Source organism: Bufo gargarizans, chromosome 1, assembly GCF_014858855.1.
Source record: "Bufo gargarizans isolate SCDJY-AF-19 chromosome 1, ASM1485885v1, whole genome shotgun sequence".
Taxonomy (NCBI): Eukaryota; Metazoa; Chordata; class Amphibia; order Anura; family Bufonidae; genus Bufo; species Bufo gargarizans.
In genome coordinates this window covers 754,860,781-754,876,832 of record NC_058080.1, presented here as the reverse complement: position 1 = coordinate 754,876,832, position 16,052 = coordinate 754,860,781, and positions in this window count along the sequence as shown.

Genomic DNA, 16,052 nt, shown 5'->3' with positions numbered 1-16,052 from the left:
TTTTCTTGCGGTTTAATACTTTAAAAAAAAAAAAAAAACTTTGAAAAAAATTATTTTTTTCCTCTTTGCATCACCATATTCTTATCCCTGTAATGTTTCTATAATTATGTCAACGCAGCTGTGTAGGGGCTCATTTTTGTGGGGCAATATATATTTTTTTCCAGTTTTTTGGGGAGAACTAAAAAACAGCCAATCGTCCATTTGGTACACTGCGAATTTTCTAAAACGGGGAGAGGTGGGTGATTTGAATTTTTATATTTTTAATTTTGTTTATTTTTTTTACCTTTATTTTTAGTCCCCCTAGGGGACTTGAACATGCAATCATCTAATCACTTTTCCCACAGACTGTAATCAATTACCATTGCAATCTATGGGAGAATCACTAAGTTCCTGTCACCAGCATGGCTTTATAGGAACACTACTGTGGTAGGCCTTCAGAGGGCCCGAAGCTGCCACAACAGCTGAACATCTCGGTGAGGGGGAGCCAATTGGGCCCTGGAAGCACAGCTCTCTGGGGAAACAACCTCTCAGATGTCGTGGCATCTGAGGGGTAAAGGGTCCATGATCAGCATCATCACCTGATCATGTACTCTGTCTCTGGGTGTCTGCTGTATAAAACAGCAGGCACCTGGTGGCTATGGAGCTCGCTCAGCTACTGAGTGGGTGCCATCTTTAAATGTCTGGCATTAGACTGTACCTAATAATACCGCCATATTGTGTTTACATGTGTGTGCACTGCCACACAATGAACAGAATTAATGCAGTGCCTAATAATTAGTGATGAGCGGCAGGGGTCATATTCAAATTGGCGATATTTCGCGAATATTTGGTAGAATATTCGGCAAATTTGAATATTCATTATATTCTAAGATTTTTTCTCTCGAAAAATCGACAAGGTAATAATCACGCAATATGCAAATTTTCATAATGCGAATTTTGTAATGCTAATTTTTTATCGCTAATATTTTCAATTGCTGAGCAAAAACAGGATTCCTCCCTGCTTCTTGCTTGTGGGCGAATGAGTCATAGCACTATATCGAATATATTTGTTTTTTTCAAATATTCGTAATATTCTAAAACAAGAATATATAGCAATACAGCGAATATTCGAAAAAAAAAACGAATGTAGAGCAATTTAGCTAATATAGTGATATAATGTTTTTTTAATAGTTGTAATTTTTTTCCAATCTGAACTTCAGATGGGAAAAAAATTACAACTATTAGACAAAGAAGATTATAGCACTATATTAGCTAAATTGCTCTATATATTAGTTTTTTTCGAATATTCGTTATATTGCTATATATTCTTGTTTTAGAATATTACGAATATTCAAAAAAACTTATATATTCGATATAGTGCTATATATTTGTTTTTTTAGAATATTCATAATTGTTCCCATTTTTTTGCGTCATTGGCCCACAAGCAAGAAGCAGGGAGGAATCATGTTTTTACTTGGCAATTGAAAAATTCTCGATAAAAATTTGCATTACGAAAATTCGCAATAAAAAAATCTCGAATATTTGAAATTACAAATATATATCACTACAGTATATTCTAAATATTTGCGAAATTTCAAAGTACCTATATTTGCGATAAAAATTCACAATTCAAATATTCGTGATCAACACTACTAATAATGCCACAGTCAATGCCAGGAGATAAGTTGGTGACAATCCACCAGAGAGGTAAGTTTAGAGTGGAATCTGCATGCTGAGAATTTGGTTGGAGAGGTGTTCATGGAAACTTCTGCACATGACCGGCTCTGCTTGTGCAATGCCTGCCATAGACTGGTCGAGAAGCTGGATTACTTAGTGATGCAGTGTCCCACTTAGTGAGATGTGTGGGCACTTTAAACTGTGTATTTGACATTTGCAATGTACGGTATTGATGTATTTACCTTGTATATCCCAATAACAGGCTGTTAGGGTGTTATTCTAACCCTTCACCCCTAGGTGGTGCTGTCATACTTAGACAGAACAGGAAGGAAGTAGTTAGTCAGTCTGAGTGAGAAAGAGGAGAAGCAAGTGTATGGAGGAGCAGAGCAGGCTCACTCTAAGATGTAGCTACCTATCTTTCCTCTGGGCCCTGATCAAGTCTGGAGATGACAGACCAAGTAGTCTTTGTGTATGAATATGAAGCAAGTCTAGTGAAGATTAGAGCTGAGTCTAGCCAAGGGACTTCACAAGCACCAGTGACCAGGAAGAACTTAAAGGTACCTGGACACAACTGGATGATTAAAGGCCATAATTATCCCATTTTACTGAATGCCTTCCGGGACATGGTGAACCTGAATATTTCAGGAGAGCATCCTGCATCAAATAATGTAGCAGAAGACTGATGCCTGCCACCAGGAGAACACTCTTATTGGATTGCTCAACCTAAGTAAAGAAACTATTATATTCAGTACCTGAGTGCTAAAGCAAAGACTAGATATAGAGAGAAGAAAACTTCTTAAAGTACAATTACCAAGCCTATCATAGGATTGCAGTGGATATTTGTCATGGTGGGGAGTGGGGAAAATCCCCCCACCGTACAATGTCAGAGATATACCGTAGCAACTAAGCCTGGATGTTGGGATCAGGGAGCAGGTCACCTCCTAAAGCATCCCTAAATCTGGCCCTAGTCTCCTTTCTGTATGAGCCGACCCAGATGGTAGGAGGGCCCATATGCCGGAACCTCAGAACCCTGAAATCCCTAAATTACCCTGAGGTAAGGAGAAAGGGACAAGAGACCAACTGGTTCATCCACGACACGGATGAACCAGAGTCTCCCACAGGCCTAGCAACAAAAGACAACAACACCAAGGAAATGACAGGTAAGTAACCAGTGGCCACTTACCTGCTGCAGCTGCTGGAAGACACCAAAGAAGAACACAGCTGAAGTAACCTAGAACCCAAACAGACGCGTTGCCATCCAAACACCTTTCAGATGCAGTCCGTACTGACACACAGGAACCAGGACCCCAGCAACTGCACATCCTAGGAAAATGGTTCACCCCTCCGGGAAACCAACCCCCTTCCGGAGGGACAACACACACAGGGAAACATCTTGCACTCATGCAGGGAAAAACACCAACAACATCCCAGACATGTAACAACAAACAAGACATACAACAAACCCTGAACATAAACCCACACCAAACATACAACAAATGAGGTTGGGTACATAGAGGATACAAGGAAGACAAAGGAATGACATTGCTAAGAGATCTCAATGTCCAACAAGGTGGCCCTCAATGACTGGGCAGATAGAATAGCACAACTCACCTCCAAGCTACAAGCAAAGGCTAAATATCTAGAAGAGACCACACCCTGATCTAACCAAGTCAGGATATTAACCCCATGCACACCACACAGCAGGGAGACACAACTTAAAGGGGAAGCGCACATGCAAACCACAAACCACACGTTGAGACAAGCAATGAGTCTGCATGGCAACCGCATCACTGTCAAACACCAATATGACCGTGACAATATTATTGGGATTATCAACTTTACCATCTAAATGAACTGTACCAACTGTCCTGAGACTATTGATTCAGTAAACGTTCCACTGTTTTACTACAATTGACTCCTCATCCTTACTATTACTCTCAACATTTGCACCTTATGGTGCTGGCGTCACAAACACAGGGGCCCAGCCGCAAAAGCACCTTACACCCATTACCATCAAGGGCACCTCAACTTCCATCTGGCTGGTGTTCCCTTCAATAGAGATTGCCCCGGAGGATTTAGTGCTGTCTTCCCCTTCACTGCACGCCGGCCGAGGGAGGCTCTGCTAACTGTGAGTACAACTACTACCCTCATTCGGCACATAACCGTAACACTCACTGTCCCCTGCGGCATGGTCGCTGCAGTAATAGCTACTGTAGTCAAAGGAGGATTTAGCATTTCTGGGGCCCCAGAAAAGTTATGCGTGGGTGGTACCAGTCGCATCGCTAAGCTCCACCTTGTAGCACCCCTCCATCACACCGCTTATAGGTTAGCCTCTTATATGTCCCCAGCACAATATGGTGGCCTCTTATATGTCCCCAGCACAATATGGTGGTGTCACGGTCCCTCCCGCGACAGAGGTGAGAAGATCGGATAGACTTGCTGCACGTGAGGCTATCTGACAGGTCTCTCTGTTTTCCTCTTTGTATGTTGTTGTTTGGCAGGATCTCACCTCTCCTCAGGTTCTGCTTGCTATCAGTGATGAGGCTCTATTTAGGTCCGCCTCACACTGCTGACCATGCGGTTGATATTTCCTCTTGGAGTTGCTAGAGCTTGTTTGTCTTGGATCTCCTGCTTCTCCATTCATCTCAAAGCTAAGTGCTAGTTGCCTGTACTGTTTATTGTTCTCTGGTGTGTTTTGGTTCTAGACCTCAGGGAGACGTGGGTTTCTTCATCTGGGAAGGAACCAGCTATCTCAACTACTGCTAGCTATCCTAGGGCTCGTCAGTTTCTGCAGGGCATAGTAACATAGTACATAAGGCCGAAAAAAGACATTTGTCCATCCAGTCCGGCCTGTTATCCTGCAAGTTGATCCAGAGGAAGGCAAAAAAAAAAACTGTGAGGTAGAAGCCAATTAAAAATTCCTTCCCGACTCCAATGAGGCAATCAAAATAACTCCCTGGATCAATGACCCCTCTCTAGTAGCTATAGCCTGTAATATTATTACACTCCAGAAATACATCCAGGCCCCTCTTGAATTCCTTTATTGTACTCACCATCACCACCTCCTCAGGCAGAGAGCTCCATAGTCTCACTGCTCTTACCGTAAAGAACCCTCTTCTATGTTTGTGTACAAACCTTCTTTCCTCCAGACGCAGAGGATGTCCCCTCGTCACAGTCACAGTCCTGGGGATAAATAGATGATGGGAGAGATCTCTGTACTGACCCCTGATATATTTATACATAGTAATTAGATCTCCCCTCAGTCGTCTTTTTTCTAAAGTGAATAACCCTAATTTTGATAATCTTTCAGGGTACTGTAGTTGCCCCATTCCAGTTATTACTTTAGTTGCCCTCCTCTGGACCCTCTCCAGCTCTGCTATGTCTGCCTTGTTCACAGGAGCCCAGAACTGTACACAGTCCTCCATGTGTGGTCTGACTAGCGATTTGTAAAGTGGTAGGACTATGTTCTCATCACGGGCATCTATGCCCCTTTTGATGCAACCCATTATCTTATTGGCCTTGGCAGCAGCTGCCTGACACTGGTTTTTGAAGCATAGTTTGCTGTTTGTTAAAATTACTAGATACTTTTCCATGTCAGTGTTACCGAGTGTTTTACCATTTAGTATGTACGGGTGACTTGCATTATTCCTTTCCATGTGCATAACCTTACATTTGTCAGTGTTAAACCTCATCTGCCACTTCTCTCCCCAAGCTTCCAATCTCCAACAAGTTTAGTGTCATCTGCGAAAATTGATATTTTACTATGCAAGCCTTCTACAAGATTAATAAAGATATTGAAGAGAATATGGCCCAATACTGACCCCTGAGGTACCCCACTAGTGACAGTGACCCAATCTGAGTGTGTACCACTAATAACCACCCTCTGTTTTCTATCACTCAGCCAGTTACTTACCCACATACAGACGTTTTCTCCCAGTCCGAGCATTCTCATAGGTATCCAGCGTATGAGCATTTCCACCATCAGGATCTGCTCATACTGGCAGGAGTTAGGGAAAGGTCTAGGGATTACTAGGAGGTCACCATCCCTCTTCCTTAGTTTTTGAGGCCCGTGACAGGTGGCCTCTTAAGTGCCCTTTATGTGCCTCCCCAACACAATGGTGCCCCTTTTGTGGGGAATAGTGATGGACGAACATCTGTCGGGACGGTTCTCGAACGCGATCAAATGTTCACAAACCGCAAGTTTTTCGGCGGGTCCCATTCATTTTAATGGCAGGCGAACCTGAAAAACCTTCAGCTCATATTTGCAGCCAAGAAATAATTACTAGAAGTGCACAAATAGTCCCACAACATGGACAGTGACATACTAGATGTAATATTTGAATTTGCGATCTCCATAATTATTTTTTTCAATGCGAAATATCGGCAATATCATTTTCGCGTACGCGCATGCACACACCAGTTATAATTAGAGCTGCCCTAGATTTCACTCTGGCGCATGAAGAGCCGGAGGAGACAGGTAATTTATGGAGGCCTGCACTCATCATACATGACATGTCTCCTCTGGCAGCGCTGGGTGATCGGCTCTAGTCTGGGGCTGTATACAGGAACAGGGGTATACCCGTCTATTCCTCATTCTTTCCTCTTCTTCTCCCTCTCTGTTCTCTTACAGATCATAACTCTCTTCTGTTAGGCCCCTTTCACACGGGCGAAAATTCCGTGTGGGTGCAATGCGTGAGGTGAACGCATTGCACCCGCACTGAATCCGGACCCATTCACTTCAATGGGGCTGTGCACATGAGCGGTGAGTTTCACGCATCACTTGTGCGTTGCGTGAAAATCGCAGCATGTTCTATATTCTGCGTTTTTCGTGCAACACAGGCCCATAGAAATGAAGCAAGTGCAGATGCGGAGCAATTTTCACGCATGGTTGCTAGGAGATAATAGGGATGAAAGCAACCCCGAACCCCATTAAAGTGTATTCACTGGTCATAAGGGAAAATGGGTCCGCAATCCGGGAGATGCGGTACGGAACGGAGGCACGGATCGGAAGCCCACGGAAGCACTACGGAGTGCTTCCGAGGGTTTTCTGTCCGTGTCTCCGCACAGCAAAAAAGTAGTGCATGCACTACTTTCTTGCGGTGCGGACAGTCGGATGCGGATCACGGACCCCATTTAAGTGAATAGGTCCGCTATCTGCATGCAGCGGCCCCATGGTTGGTGCCTGTGCATTGCGGACCGCAGCACGGGCCCAGCCGGCACACGGTCGTGTACATGAGCCCTTAGGCTGAGTTCACATCACTGCTTTCTGTTCTTCTGATCCGTCAGAAGAAGAAAGAGAGAAAAAAAATGGATCCTGTTGCATCAGTTGTCATTAGTTTGAGCCATTTCCGTCTGAGATCCGTTTTTGTAGACGGGAAAAAAAGTACTGCATGCAGCAGTACTGACGGATCAGAAGAATGGAAAGCTAAACGGTGATGTGAATGCACCCTTACACAGGCGCCGCTTATCTCCTATTCATTGCTTCTGCTAGGAGTTCTTCCTTTTTTGCTAACCACCAGAAAGAGGAAGTACAGCTCCTGGGGCTGTGTGTGTATGAAGTGTGGCTGGCGCAGGGAGGCGAGGAATCACTGTGGATGGTTTTGGGGGGACAGACTTTGGTAAACACTGTGGCTGGTGAAGTATGGAAGGGAGGCATGCTCTGGTCGGCATGGGATACGCACCTCACCTGCTGCAGAACCTCACCTTCTTCATTCAATGATGGAGCTTCCTCCTCACATTCAAAATGAAGTTCTGCAGAAGCTGAGGATTGAATTAAAGGAATAATGCAGCCTTCCAAAACCGATTAGTCTGGGCTGAGCTCTGAGGCTGAGGAACAGTGACATGTAATCTTCTTAATGAGTGACCCCGTGATTCAAACATAATTGACGTGTGGAAATACATTCCTGTAAATGAAAGTTTGAAGCCCGCATCCTGGCATCTCAACTTACTTATGGCTGACAGGAGTGGAGATTGCTGGAAATCCCCTCAGAGGACACTTAGGATCCCGCAGTTCTTGTGAGACATCTTGTTATATGTATCTCTTGGCACCATTGTCTTAAATGGGGGACTTTTGCTGCTCAGCGGGTGGAAGAGTGCTGTAGAAAGTCAACATCTCAAGCAGGCAACTAAGAAAACATGAGCTGCCATACATGGGGACGGAGTTCTGGGCCATCCTTGGGGCAGCAGCTTTTGTCACGTCTGGTGGACCTAATTTAGGTTTCTTGGCACTTTGCCTGTAAGCAAATAGCCTCAATACACATCTCCAAGGTGGTCTGGAATCACAACCAGGTCTTCTTCTGTCAAGCACCTAAGAAAGCCTCAGAAAAATTTCTAAATCAATGTGTTATGTGGTATATGCATCCAACCACAGACGCCAAGTCTTGAGACACCTCCTTGGTGAATCTCTCGAAGCATGAGTTAATGTGTACAGGTCTAACGTTACCGCATGTGACACAATGATGGACGCTCAGCACCTTGGGTGGTTTCCAGACATAAAGACATAGAACATAAGTAGGTAAGGCAGGCACCACTAGTACTTGGTAGAAGAGATCTGCTCAACCGAGTTTACGAGAGGTACTGGCTCTCCTTAGAGCAATTGTCCCATCTGGTCATTTATGACATATCTGCTGGATAGACCATAAATGTCTGATCGGTGCAGACTTAATCTCTGAGACCCATTGCTATTAGGATTGCATCGGGAATCAAAGTCTTAATACTTTTCCAATACTTTGATACCCAGTTTGGTTCGATACTGGAATTACACATTTTTTCCATGCTTAGTATCAGTTCCTATTAGAGAGAGTGGCCACTGCTACCAATGAAAAAGCTGAGGGGGAGTCAGAACCAGAAGGAACCTGCCTGTGGGAGCCCGGGTGACCCAGCACAGCCTGACCATCCTTACTGCTTGCAGCAAACCCGAGACTCAGCCTCTTCTGTTCTGCCCCTGGAAGCCGCCGCAACCCTAGTCAGCAAGAGAATGCAGGCAGAATGGGAGGAAAGTGGGTGTCACGGTGCGGTATGGGTGGTAAACTCCACACCAAACACAGGAGGGAAGGGAAGAGGCACTAGGCCCGGAAACCAGGAAAAGGGGAAAGGTCACCACCTAGAGAATCCCCAAACTGAGCCCCAACCACCATCAGCACGAACAGACTCCGATGGCAGGAACGCTCACAGGCAGGAACCCAGAGCCCAATCCGACCCCAAAGGACCCTTGAAACAGTGCCAGGACAAAAGACAACATGCTCCTTTCCAGCTGAAGGAACAGGAGACCCCCTCAGGCCCAACAACAAAAGACAGGGGAATACAACAAACTAGAAAAGGAAAAGACACCTAACTCCGAAGTACGCGAACGAGCAGGAACTCAGAGGAGAACCAAACACCAGCACTTCCAACCAGAAGGAGCTATCAACAGCATAGCATGATGGGTGAGGCCAGACTAAATAGAGGAGTGGAAATGACCACTTAAGCTACACCTGAGACAAGAGGTGTGGTCATAACCAGCAACAACACAGAAACAAGTGAAACCAAAGAGGCTGTCAGATCACATCACATGCAGCCAGTCTCTTAGATCTTCTGACCCCTTTCGCGGAAGAGACCGTGGCAGTACCCCCCCTTCTAAGTGTGGCCTCTGGACACCCAGGACCGACCTAGCCTTAACGTCGACCGCTGGAACCCACATCCTCTCCTCTGGTCCATAACCCTTCCAGTGGACGAGATACTGGAGGAATCTACGGAGAATTCGGGAGTCCACTATCCTGGCAATCTGAAATTCCAGATTACCGGCCACCATGACAGAAGCGGGAGGCAAGGAGGACGGTTCAACTGGTTTGACATATCTCTTCAACAACGACTTATGGAACACATTATGAATCTTCAAAGCCAGAGGAAGTTCAAGACGAATGACTACCGGGTTAATAATGGCAGTGATCTTATATGGACCAATAAACCTTGGACCCAACTTCCAAAAAGGTACTTTCAAGTTAATGTTTCTTGTAGACAGCCACACAGAATCAACCACTCTCAGGTCCGGACCATTCATACGTCTCTTGTCAGCCATACATTTATACTTGTTGCACTTTTTTTTTTGTTTACTTTGAATTCTCCGCCAAATAGATGACAAAGAAGGGGGTACGGATCCCAGACTGTAATCTGATTTGACATGGTCTAAGAGTTCCGTCTTTTTTCTTTACAAAGAAAAACCCTTCTGCCACTGGGAACTTGGGAGGTCTAATATGTCCCTTAGCCAAACTGTTGGCAATATATTCTCGCATAGCTGCTTTTTCAGGTTCAGAAAGGTTATATAACCTACATTTGGGCAACTTTGCCCAATATTGATAGGACAATCATATTCCCGGTGTGGGGTGTGACACAGTGAGGGAAATGGTTTGGGAAAACAGGTATTTTCCTTCCAGCGTGTGCTGCTGGGGGGATGATTTGCAGCCAGGTGGGGTCAAATACCAGACTGGATTTTAATTGCCAGTCCGGATTTTTGGCAGCACCTGGCTGTCCTTAAATAGGCAGCTGGGCTCAGCATCAGGATCTCTGTGTTGGGATCTGAGGTTAGGTGCAAGGTTGGAGGGCTGAGACCCATGAGCCGAGGAAACAGGCCCCCTAAAGCCTGGCGTGGACTGCTAGAGGCAGAACTGACATCAAGGTGACTTGTCTTATATAAACTTTCCAATTTGTGTGAAGTAACACCAAGATGTACTTTCCATTGTTTGTGAAGTAAACACCAAGGCTGCAAAGTAATGCATTGTTTTGTGCATTTTCCTCAAGTGTGAATAAAACACTGAAGTTTTGTGTTAAGAACTTGTCTTTTGCCTCTGTACTGCGTCCGCTTACCCTATCTACCAGAGCGAAACCCCTCAGGGGGTAAACTCTGGCAACCACTCTCAGAAAATACATAAAAAAAATCTGAAATGAAAGAGGGAACAGCTTTAGTGGTCAAGACAGAAAGAGATGTATTTAGACAGGTGTCCATGCAATAATCACTGCAATTGAGAATCTGTCTCGTTTGCCAGTCAATGCTAGGATTATGTTTGCTCAACCATGGTAAACCCAGAACCAACAGAGCAGGCAGACCCTCCAGCACAAAACACGAAATGGATTCCTGATAAAAATCACCCACTCTTAAACGGATGTCCTGCACCGTCTGTGACAAAGATTTCTGAGTAAATGGTGTGTAGTCTATTGCAAACACCGAAATATTTTTCTCTAAAGCACTTGTAGTCAACCCATGCAAACGGATGAACTGACCATCAACCAGGTTAACCCCTGCCCCACTGTCAATAAACACCTCAATTCCCACAGTTTTGGACTCCTCGTCAGACAGGAGAAATCAGGTAGTACCAGTAAATGACAAAAGTAAGTTTTTTGACTCCCCACCCACACCACCAAGAGTAAGATGGAAATTAAACTTATTTTTTTTCACCTTGACGCTGAACGTAAGGACAAACATTAACAAAATGTCCCCTTTTCCACAGAAAAAACATACGCCCTTCTTATGACTAAGACTTTTGGAAGCAGGCTCAGTGGTAGCTCCCCCTAACTGCATAGGTTCATCACCAGGCATAAACTCAGGAATCTCTCCACCCAAGGTGTCAGAAGAAGCCACCATGTTACATAATAGTTCGTCTCGAGAGTGAGGGACCTTAAATCTCTCTCTTAGGCCCCTTTCACACGGGCGAGTTTTCCGTGCGGGTGCGATCCGTGCGGCGAACGTATGGCACCCGCACTAAATCCTGACCCATTCATTTCTATGGGGCTGTGCACATGAGCGATGTTTTTAACGCATCACTTGTGCGTTCAGTTGAAATCGCAGCATGCTCTATATTGTCCGATTCTGACGTGACGCAGGCCCCATAGAAGTGAATGGGGTGTGTGAAAATCGGATGGCATCCGCAAGCAAGTACGGATGCCGTGCGATTTGCACGCACGGTTGCTAGGAGACGATCGGGATGGAGACCCGATCATTATTATTTTCCCTTATAACATGGTTATAAGGGAAAATAATAGCATTCTGAATACAGAATGCATAGTAAACCAGCGCTAGAGGGGTTAAAAAAAATCAAAAATAATTTAACTCACCTTAGTCCACTTGCTCGCGAAGCCCGGCATCTCCTTGTGTATCCTCTGCGCTGAAGTTGAACAGGACCTGGGGTGAGCTGCTCCATTAAATATCGGTTAAGGACCTTCGATGACGTCACTCCGGTCATCACATGGTCTTTTACCATGGTGAATCACCATGGTAAAAGATCATGTGACGTACCATGTGATGACCGGAGTGACGTCAGCGAAGGTCCTTAACCGATATTTAATGGAGCAGCTCACCCCAGGTCCTGTTCAACTTCAGCGCAGAGGATACACAAGGAGATGCCGGGCTTCGCGAGCAAGTGGACTAAGGTGAGTTAAATTATTTTTTATTTTTTTTAACCCCTCTAGCGCTGGTTTACTATGCATTCTGTATTCAGAATGCTATTATTTTCCCTTATAACCATGTTATAAGGGAAAATAATACAATCTTCAGAACATCAATCACAAGCCCGAACTTCTATGAAGAAGTTCGGGTTTGGGTACCAAACATGCGCGATTTTTCTCACGCGAGTGCAACGCATGACAATGTTTTGCACTTGCGCAGAAAAAATCGCGCATTTTCCCGCAACGCACCCGGCTCTTATCCGGCCCAAAAAACTGACGCCCGTGTGAAAGAGGCCTTAGGTGTCTATCCATACGTACAGCAAGGGACAAAGCCGCTTCCAATGACTCAGGATTTTTGTTAAAGACCAACGTGTCCTTTAGCCTATCGGATAATCCTTGACAGAATTGGCTACGAAGAGCTGGATCATTCCACTCCGTATTTATAGCCCATCTCTTAAATTCTGAGCAATAGGTCTCAGCAGAAAGCTCTCCCTGCTGTAAACCATGTAACTTGGTCTCGGCCAGGGAGATCCAATCCGGGTCATCGTAGCTAAGACCTAGAGCTCTGAAAAATTCATCTACCAACCGGAGGGACTGTGGTCCGGTTGGTAGAGAAAAAGCCCAAGACTGAACGTCCCCTTTAAGCCCTCAAGCCCAACACCAAAAGACAGGGGAATACAACAATCTAGAAATAGGGAAAAGACATCTAACTCCGAAGTACGCGGACGAGCAGGAACTCAGAGAAGAACCAAACACTATCACTTCCACAACCAGAAGGAGCTATCAACTGCACAGCATGATGGGTGCGACCAGACTAAATAGAGGAGTGGGATTGACCACTTAAGCTACACCTAAGACAAGAGGTGTGGTCATAACCAGCAAAAACACAGAAACAAGTGAAACCATAGAGGCTGTCAGATCATATCACGTGCAGCCAGTCTCTTAGATCTTCTGACCCCTGTCACAGGAGAGACTGTGACAGTGGGTTCATTTTAATGTGGGCGACAAGTACTTCCTGTACAGCCTGTGCCAGGAGCACAAGTCCTTCCTATATAACCTGTGCCGGGAGCACAAGTCCTTCCTGTACCACCTGTGCGGGGAGCACAAGTCCTTCCTGTACCGCCTGTGTCGGGAGCAAAAGTCCTTCTTGTACCACCTGTGCCGGGAGCACAAGTCCTTCCTGTACCACCTGTGCCGGGAGCACAAGTCCTTCCTGTACCACCTGTGCCGGGAGCCACAGCCTCTGTACACCTGTGACCTCATCTCTCAGCACCTTCCTGCACACAATCTCCGATCCTCACAAAACCTCCTTCTCTGCTCTCCTCTCCTCACAATCGTCTCCAAGATTCCTCCCGTGCATCCCTCATACCCTGGAATTCTCTACTCCAACATATCAGACGCACACCTATTGTGGAATCCTTCAAAAGAAACCTGAAAACCCGCCTCTTCAGAGAAGCCTACAACCAGTGATCCTGCTGCTGCTCTATACCATATTTTTCACTTTATAAGATGCACTTTTCCCCCCCAAAGTGGGAGGAAAAAGTCAGTGCGTCTTATAAAGGGATAGTGCAGAAAATCAAGCTGGCCAGCAGTATTGCAGAATCGCAGGAGCTTTTACTTAGCCTACTCCTGAACATGCGATTTAAGTGCGGCGGCAGTTAAACATTCAGTGAAACTGAATGCTGCCAGCCCGCACGTCCCTAATACGTAGCTGCCGCCTGGGTCCACTCCATAGAAGAGAAGGAGAGAGTAGAGCAGTTCTCCCTCTCCTCTGCTGCCCACATATACTACTGATTGGTGGTGATCAGGGCCGTCTTTACCAAGGGGCAAAAGGGGCAGCTTCCCCGGGCCCAGTTGCTCCTGGGGGGCCCAAGGCAGCTGCCTCTTGAGCCCTGCTAGCCACTGCCCCGGGTGTCAGGCTGTCAGCTACACAGGGGGTGCTGCCATGCCATGCCTGCATGTCTAGTCATCGAGCTGTGATCTAGGACCTTAGATGACATCATAACCATGTGACCAGTAACCTAGCAATATTACTGGTCATATGGCTATGAGGTCATCACAGGTCCTAGCAGGAGTGTTGCAGAAGTCAACTGTGGAGCTTTTTTGTGTGAAGATTACATCAGAAAAAGGTGACAGAGGCTGTTATGTTAATATACTGTAAACTACTGTATAGTGGGATGCTGTATACTGTGTGGGGGCCTGTATACTGTGGGAGGCCTGTATACTGTGTGGGACTGTATACTGTGGGGGGGCTGTATACTGTGTGGTGGGCTGTATACTGTGGGGGCCTGTATACTGTGGGGGGGCCTGTATACTGTGTGGGGGCCTGTATACTGTGGGGGGCTGTATACTGTGGGGGTCTGTATACTGTGTGGGACTGTATACTGTGGGGGGTCTGTATACTGTGTGGGGGGCTGTATACTGTGTGGGGGGCTGTATACTGTGTGGGGGGCTGTATACTATGTGGGGGCCTGTATGCTGGGGGGGCCTGTCTACGGGGGGGGGGCCTGTATACTGTGGGGGGATGTATACTGTGGGGGGGGGGCTGTATAGTGTGGGGGGCTGTATACTGTGGGGGGCTGAATACTGTGTGGGGGGCTGTATACTGTGGGGGAGCTGTATACTGTGGGGGGCTGTATACTGTGGGGGCCTGTATAGTGTGGGGGCCTGTATAGTGTGGGGGGCCTGTATACTGTGGGGGCCTGTATAGTGTAGGGGGCCTGTATAGTGTGGGGGGGCTGTATATTGTGGAGTGCTATACTGCTGTACTGTATACTGTGGGGGTCTGTATACTGTATACTGTGGGTGCTGTATAGTGTGGAGTGCTATACTGCTGTACTGTATAGTGTGGGGGCTGTATCGTGTATAGTTTGGGGTGCTGTATACGGTGATGTGCTATACTGTGAGGTGTTGTATACTGTGGGGTGCTGTATACTGTGGGCTGCTATACTGCTCTACTATATACTGTGGGGTACTGTATAGTGTGGGGTGCTATACTGCATACTGTGTGGTGCTGTATACTATAGGGTGCTATACTGCATACTGTGGGGTGCTGGGGTGCACTGTAACACTAGGGTGAGCCGAGCCCTGGTCTCCTTCCTGCAGAGCGGTGCCCACTTCCAGCCTGAGCCCAGCTGCCCAGAGCACTGATCCTGAGCCGCTGGAGTCTTCAGAACTGGAAGTATTTACAGTCATTCACTGTACTCTACCAGGGGTGTGGATTTTTTGTGTGTGTGTTGTGGTGGAGGGCGTGATTGCCTGCTAAGGTGTGGGAAGGCAGGATCCACGGGGCCCAAGTTAATTTTTTGCCCAGGGTCCAATCAATATTAAAGACGGCCCTGGTGGTGAGCGCAGGCGGGAATAAGCCTACTCCCTCCCTCCAGCCCAGCTATGAGCGATGTTGCTACAGAGCGCCGCTGATATGATCTAGGAGGAAGGAAGACGTTTCAGTGGCCTCTGTCGCCCTGTGCTATCCCCTGCACTGTCACCTAAAGGCCCTGGGTGATTGACAGCTCAGGGCCAACTTAAATATTAACTGTCTGTTGAATATGACTATAACCCCCTCAGCCATAGGAATGAACCCATGTACTACAGTACATGGTTGTATTCTTTAGGATGAGGGGGGTTATAGTCACACAACAGTGCATCATCCACCGATCTCCCAATTATCCTCATAACAATGTGTCATCCGCATATCCCCCATCTAGCTGGGTGAGTCGTACTATTTAATACCTTACTAAGACGTCCTAAACACTTATTTAAGACACTTTGTTATCAGTAAGATAAGAACTGAGCTATAATGAGTGTTTAAAATGGCAGGGAGCAGAGATAAGGAGCCGTCAGCTGAGCTGCCTGACAGAACAGAGGGAAAATTCAGATCCTGCTACCAGAGAAACTCAAGACTGCACAGAGACAGTGGTCCCAAATTGTACATAGCCTTTAAGGAAGACTTTTCATCCGTTTGTACTTTCTGAAATCAG